The sequence below is a fragment of the Solanum stenotomum genome, unplaced genomic scaffold (assembly GCF_019186545.1).
Source record: "Solanum stenotomum isolate F172 unplaced genomic scaffold, ASM1918654v1 scaffold28872, whole genome shotgun sequence".
NCBI lineage: Eukaryota > Viridiplantae > Streptophyta > Magnoliopsida > Solanales > Solanaceae > Solanum > Solanum stenotomum.
The window spans coordinates 95,940-101,040 of record NW_026030205.1 but is presented as its reverse complement, the minus strand read 5'-3'; the positions used below and the strand labels follow the sequence as shown (position 1 = coordinate 101,040).

Below are 5,101 nucleotides of genomic sequence, written 5' to 3'. Positions count from 1 at the left end.
AAATGTTCTTATTGAAATTGTAAGGTCAAGTGAAACCTTTATCAAGTAGGATCAGTTTATTTATATTATTTTGTAACTTTTGACGGCTTGTTATTGTTGTTAAGCATTGCATGATGGATTTTCCTAGACTTACTTAATTCTAAGATTCTACTGATAATGAAGTTCTGAGCAGCTCAAGCTTTCAATTTTCTTCATATTTAAATTTCATCACCCAAATTCCACTCCCCCATTCCAACAAGGAGCAGTGAACAGGAACATTTTCCTGCATCCATTTATTTTTAGGTACAAAGGAAGCCTACTGATTTAAGCAGTACAAGGGAACTCATGTTCTCATTTTTCATTTAGGTCTAGAAATAGTATGAGAGACATTATTAGAGCTCCCTGCATCTACACTGCATAAATGTTCCTTCGAATTAGTTATTGCATTTGTGTTAAGCCATAAGCTTATCTGTTGCTGGAGAGTCTATATCACTTGCTTTGAGTTTTTCCATCTTAGGTAAGCAATGGATTGTATTACAGATGTTTGATGGATCAGGAAAGTTTATAACCAAGTATCTTCAATGCATTTACAACCATATTTATAAATTGTGAAACTTATGTCAAGGCCTGTCACACTCAAGAGCATACTTGAAAACAAATGAAAAGAAGAAAGGGGGATTAGGATGATTTATCACCTTAAACAGACTGCCTTTCTTGGTGAGAAAGGGAGCTCTTCTCCCAATTTCTCAAAAAAAAAAATATAGTGAAAAGTTAAGGAGTAAATGCATGTAAATGATACTCATTAAGTCATCCTTCTAGGATCATGGCACCCATATGATCCCAAATAATAAGCTCTAAGCACTGTGTATTAAACTGTGCAAAGAAAAGAATCATATATGTTTATATAACAATGTAAATATCACCTCATTCTTACTTATCCAAAAATATATATCTTGGTACCTAGAATAACAGTTGTTGCAGATAATTCTTTTGTGAACTTCATTAGCCTAGCGAAATCAGTAGCTCTTGAGCCAATTGATGGCTTTTGTACTTCATTGGATGTGTGTTCTGAATTTGACGTTGAGATTTTGTCTGGCTAGCAGATGAGCTAGCTTTCATATTGCTTCTACTTTGCAGTTCATCCTAATAGTCAAGGAAAAGAGCTTAATTTATGCTGATGAATTCAAGCAATAGATATATCACATAACCACATAAACTGAATATCAGCACTGTTGTACCTCAAAAGATCCATCTGCCTGTTGGCTTGGTCCCGTCTCACTATCTCTTAGACTTCCATGATTATCTGGAGATCTCATAGTTGAGTTTTCCAGTGGGTCTGACCTCCGTGTAATCAGTACTTTGACAGGGAAACTGCGCCCCTTTAGCAACCTGCACCACATCATAGTTTTTATGACTTACTTATCAAAAGTTATAGCAAATAAGAACGTGTTCTGAATGGAAAAGAATAAGACCAAGTAATCAACATCCTTGACTGTTAAATATTTTTGATAACCAACATCCCAGACTGTTAAATACAAAACATTGTTATTTCAAATGGTTTTTTCTTTAATCAATAAGGATAATATTTCAGATGGTGCCTCCAGTTATGAGACAAAGTCGGCACGTGTTAACCAAAGAAGTCATTAAAATGGTAATATCCAATAAAAAAACAACAATCATCAAATATGTGCATTGTGGTTCATATCCAAGGGCTAAGTTTGGCTTTTGTCAGTAACATTTCTTTTATGCTCAAGAATAAAACAGCCCAACACTTCTAATGTCTAAACCAAACTATTAAAAACTAAAGAGAAACCAGAAATGGAGAGATTGGACTCTTGATGTTAAATGTATCACTGTACATTGAAACTATTAACTTCAAAAAACCCAAAAGTTCATATTTCACACATCACTGCCACAACAAAATAAGTAAAAGTGACTAGAGCTTCTGCAGAGCTAAGAAGTTTGACAACCTAAATCGAAACTTTAACCTTCACAATCCACAAAAAATGAAAAAAATACTAAATGCATTTCCCAATGTAAAGACCAACAGACAAATCAGAAAAACACAGACTACCAGTGATCAAAGGTTCAAGTTTACCAGTATGTAAGGACGCGTCAGCCCCAAAAAAACGTCTCCTCACCCAACTCCATTTTGATCAAATAAAACCTAAGGTTTACTTGAAGTGTCTAAAATTTAAAACACTCAAAAAGATGACGAAATAGGAATGGCTTGAAAATCTAACTTTTATGTTTTTCTAGCATATCACCTTACAAACAACTGTATTGAGCTCTTCACTTTCTGTTGATACATATTAGTCCTAGTAGTAACACAAAAATTCATCAAACTGAGCAAGAACAAACATAGTACTCATATAGGAAATATAACAAGTTTTTCAACCTAAAATTTCTCCACTCTAACCTCCACATAAACTACCAAAACATCATTAAAAGAGGGATAAAATGGCAAACACTAAACACAGTCCCAATCACAAATTCATCAATCAGATCACAAAATAAACATACTGGGTCACTCATACATTCCCCAAGTCCAATTGAGTTGAATTACCTCAAAATGGTACATTCTAAAAGGCGGAAAATGGGAAATCTAAGTGATGGGTTTTTAGAGAATTATATAGATCTGAATAAGAACAAAGATTACCCTTGAACATTTCTGAGAGTTTGATTGAATCTTGAATAATAGTAGCATTTCGATCTTCCATTCTGTCGCTCCTCATGGTCACACCATTGCTGCTTTCAAAACTCTTTCTTTGTGCTTTCAATGGAAGTGAAGTTTGTTTTAGGAGTACAATTGATGATGCCACACAACCTGCAACTCATCAGGGACAATGAATTAAAGGTGATAGAAAAGTTTCAAAATGAAATGTAGGTGACTCAAGTCTTAATTATTGAGTAGGGGTGACAACTTTTAAATTAAGGATTAAGGGAATAAATTTCTCATCCTCAAGTTTTTTATTTTACACTTTGGCCCATCTTATATAAAATATTAATAATAAAAAATGGAGGGAAAAAATGACACCAACGACTCACAACTCCTTTTTTCCTTTTACTCTCTCTTACCTATTCTTCCATTGTTGTTGCTCTTCTTCATCTTCTTCTTTTTTATCATCATTCTTCATCTTCTTATTTATGTTCATTATCATCTTTTTCTTCTTCTTCTTGCTCATCTTCGCCTTCTTCTTTCTTGTTCACCATCTTCTTCTTATTTTATTGTTTATCGTAACATTCACATTGTTGATAATGCAGCTATCAGATCAAATTTCATTTATATTTCACTGGGCATTACTTCATAAGTGATTTTGGTAAGTAAATTAATGATTTTTAATCTAATTTTTCATTTGGGTATTTTGAGTGTTTTTTTAATAATTTACAATCGCGTATCCAACATATAAGTCATCTGTTGCAACAGATGACTTACCTGTTGGATACATATTACAGTACCAGGCCAAGCTGAGACAAAATCAAAAGCGTGTCCCAACAAATAAGTCATTTATTACCTTCAATTAATAAGTTCAATTACAATCTCAATGCATTATAGAGTCGTTACATGATCAACTAACTGTATTTGTCTTAAATAAAGAGATCAATTGATTAATCTGATATGAAATACTTCATTAATCCATAATTAGTGATAAATAATAAAGTTATTTAATTATAATTACTTTTCAATTAATAAGTTCAATTACAATCTTATTGCAATATAAAATAATTACATGATCAACTAACTGTATTAGTCTTAAATAAAGTGATCAATTGATTAATTTGATATGAAAGTGATATTTAAAGTTGTTTAATTATAATTACCTTTCAATTAATAAGTTCAATTACAATCTCAATGCATTATAAAGTAATTAAATGATCAACTAACTGTATTTGTCTTAAATAAAAGTGATCAATTGATTAATTTGATATGAAATGCTTTATTAACCCATAATTAGTGATATATACAGTTATTTAATTATAATTACCTTTTAATTAATAAAATTAATTAAAATCTTAATGCATTATAGAGTAATCACATGATCAACTAACTGTAACCTATTGCAACATATTATAACCTGCTGCAACATATGTGTATATTTTTTTTGATTATTTTCAACATATGAGTTATCTGTTGAAACATGTTATAATTTATTGCAATAAATATTGATTGTTTTCATATGTCATCTACTGCAACAAGTAACTCATAAACTATTGCAATAGATCATAACTTGTTGCAACAGATGAACATATACACAATATTGTCATCAACAATTAAATATGATTAACAAAATATGATAAGTGTTCATGAGTTACAATTTATATCAGATTCTTCAACTTACACAATAAAATTCATGATAAAATAGTTGAACATCTATTAAATATAAAATATTCTCATAAAAAATTATAAAATATGATTAACAAAGTATGATAAATGTTCATGAATTACAATCCATTTCAGATTCTTCAACTTACAAAATAAAATTTATGATAAAATAACTAAAAATCTATCAAATATAAAATAGTCTTTTTTTCAATTTTTCTCCTCTTAATCTTCAATGAAGTGAATGGCTCTGGAAGAGGTGAATCCACCATATATACCACCAACATCATCAACATGTTCACCACCACTTTTAGCACCAGCATCATCAATATCAACAACAATATTAACATCAACATCAACACCAACATCTGTTGCAACATCATCGCACCACCAGTAGGTGCCTCTCTTTTGATGGCTATTGCTCCAGACAATTCTCTTTTTATCAAATTCATCGTAGGGTCTGATTTGTATCCATGATTACTAGAATTAAAAAGAATGGCATTTGCAACTCTTGCTCTACGAGGACAAGTTAGGGATGCACAATTTATATACAAAAGTAATTTATATTTAAACTAATTCATAAATTATAATAGATAAAATACTGATTGTAATATTTACCTATATATTGTATTACCAACAAATGACCCATCTGTTGCAATAGATGAATCATCTGTTGGAAGAAAGCAAAATAGTAGCAAACGATTAATTTTTTTTTTCAACAGATGACCCATTTATTGTAATAGATGGACCAACGAAAGCAAAACAATACCAAACATTGAATTTTCTTCCAACATATTATCC

The 5,101-nt window shown here is 30.9% G+C and overlaps 1 long non-coding RNA gene across 1 annotated transcript; it reads right to left on the bottom strand.

Annotated features, from left to right (window-relative positions):
• Window positions 1-908: 908 nt before the first annotated feature.
• LOC125851708 (uncharacterized) lies at window positions 909-2,813 on the bottom strand. Its single transcript, XR_007444926.1, has 3 exons — window positions 2,639-2,813; window positions 1,218-1,368; window positions 909-1,122 (listed from the first exon to the last, which is right to left on the bottom strand). It is a non-coding gene; the product is annotated as an uncharacterized LOC125851708 (long non-coding RNA).
• Between the last annotated feature and the right edge of the window lie 2,288 nt (window positions 2,814-5,101).